The sequence below is a fragment of the Amphimedon queenslandica genome, unplaced genomic scaffold (genome assembly GCF_000090795.2).
Source record: "Amphimedon queenslandica unplaced genomic scaffold, v1.1 AMPQUscaffold_10777, whole genome shotgun sequence".
Lineage (NCBI taxonomy): Eukaryota > Metazoa > Porifera > Demospongiae > Haplosclerida > Niphatidae > Amphimedon > Amphimedon queenslandica.
Window position 1 is genome coordinate 1 of NW_003548974.1, and position 2,563 is coordinate 2,563.

At 27.4% G+C, this 2,563-nt stretch overlaps 1 long non-coding RNA gene across 1 annotated transcript; it reads right to left on the reverse strand.

Annotated features, from left to right (window-relative positions):
- Nucleotides 1-122: 122 nt before the first annotated feature.
- LOC109589878 (uncharacterized) lies at nucleotides 123-2,178 on the reverse strand. Its single transcript, XR_002188991.1, has 4 exons — nucleotides 1,945-2,178; nucleotides 961-1,022; nucleotides 744-912; nucleotides 123-358 (listed from the first exon to the last, which is right to left on the reverse strand). It is a non-coding gene; the product is annotated as an uncharacterized LOC109589878 (long non-coding RNA).
- Nucleotides 2,179-2,563: the final 385 nt, after the last annotated feature.

A 2,563-nucleotide genomic window follows, 5' to 3' on the forward strand; every position in this document is an offset into this window, starting at 1 on the left:
ATGATTTACATGTACATGTATACAGTCAATCCTGTCTATTCCGGACACCTTGGGACCCAATAATACCCTAGCTCCTGATTATGAACCTGTCCTTATTTCAGAGGTTCATTAATACGCATTACTATTGTATTGGGACTGATACTACCCCTCCTCATTATAGAGGTGTCCAGAATAGACACTGTATGGTAATTGGGTATTCTTATTAATGAATCATTTGTACATGTACATGTTATTAATTATTACTGGCTAACGTTAATTTATTCTTCAATAGAGTGTATGCCTCCAGTAGCCACAGTTTATCCAGTGGTGAGTGTTGAGATATGAATTTAATTAACCTGTTCCTACTGGGAACCAACGACTATAAATAAAATAATAATAATAATAATACAGTAATCTAACCAATTTTGGAACAACTTCAAAAATTCATAAAAAATTCAATTTTGATTGGAACCAGCTCAAACTTTCTGCACAACATAAGTACATGTATATGCATCAGGAAATGTAATAAAAATTGAGAATTCTCTACTTTTCATTTCTTGCAAAATTTGGCCCGTGACACTGTACTATAGTACAGGGACTTTTACTCGATTTTGGAGCAACTTAAAAAATTTCTTAAAAATCCAAACTTGATTAAAATCAGCTCAAACTTCCTACCCAACATAAGTACATGTATATGGTTCAGAACAGTTCCCAGTTACATCAGTATATATAACATATTAGACTATACAAGTACATGTCCTTACTTGATGATGATTAGTTCCATCAGTAGAGAATGAGACTACTAATAAATGAGAGACGATGCAGCAATAGAATCCTCTCCAGAACCATTCGTTAATAAGGTGGACATTATCTATTGTAATAACTGACCCAACCCTCAGACCATAATCAACCATATCCTTATGGATCAATAACCTATAATAGTAATAATAATAATAATAATAAAATTAATTAATTAATTACTTTATTTTATTGTCTAGTTCATACACTCCTCCTTCAGTACACAATAATTTACTAATAGTGCCCTGAAAATACACAAACAAACAACAACTAATAAAGTGAAAAACAACAATATCTCACACCCACATGCAGACGTTGCACGTCTACTGGAATTTTCATGTACTTATATTTACTTGTATTTTGAAAAAAGCAGGTCGTGTATGTACTTGTATTCAATGGCAAACTTTCGTGTATGTACATTTACTTATTGCTTCCCAAATTTGTCTATATTTTGGTGATTTTTCGTTTACTTTTCATGTATCCTGTACTTAAATGTTGAGTCATTGAAAGGATAATATCGTTACTACCTTTTCTATTGCTGTTTTCATCATCTGCTATTGCTAGAAGGACTAAAAAGACCATCAAAGATCCTTGGTTAAGCAAACTAACTGCCATTTTGACTGCTACGTGGACACACCATTTAATCATTAATAGTTAATATAAATACATGAAAATCATCTCCTCAGACTCTGTCTACTTATTTTTGGTTCTTGTATATACTTGTATGTACTAGAAGACCTGTTTTTCATCTAAATACTCGTGTATCGTGTATACACATGCAACGTCTGTCCACATGTACATGTACTTTTACTTAACAAAACTTACATTAATTGGATTAATGTATTACTTAACAATAGTCAGTTTCAGTTATAAGTTATCTTCATTTTAAACTGACGTACATGTACAAGACTTTTGTCTTATTTGTATTTTTATAGATTTGCCCAAAAACCAGTTCCACAAATTTAATTTTTGTAAATTAAGGCAATCCACCATCTTGTACAGTATATTACTGTATAATCTTAACAAAACCAAAAAGCAGTGAATGTTAAGTCATTCATAAGTTTCCAGCTACATACAGTATCATAAATTACCTCTATTTAAACAATAAATTACTACTAACAATAATAACTAATACATATACATGTACATGTACTGGGTATATCTTACAGTATAAGAGAGTAGACTAGCTCCATAGTCCTTGAGTGTGAGTAGTGTATTATCAGTAATACTCTCAGACTGAGGGATACACTGGGACTGTACAGTAGATGATAATAGTCTAGTCTCCTCTACTGATCCTTTATGAACTAGACACTGTTTTAAACTAGTGATAGTATAGGCTCTATCACCAACTGAGATATACTGAGAATAATGGAATAAAGATGGGGCCTATGAATAATAATAATAATAATAATAATAATAATAATAATAATAATAATAATAATAGTAATAATAATAATAATAATAATAGTAATAATAATAATAATAATAATAATAATAATAATAATAATAATAATAATAATAATAATAATAATAATAATAATAATAATAATAATAATAATAGTAATAATAATAATAATAATAATAGTAATAATAATAATAATAATAATAATAATAATAGTAATAATAATAATAATAATAATAATAATAATAATAATAATAATAATAATAATAATAATAATAGTAATAATAATAATAATAATAATAGTAATAATAATAATAATAATAGTAATAATAATAATAATAATAATAATAATAATAATAATAATAATAATAATAATAATAATAA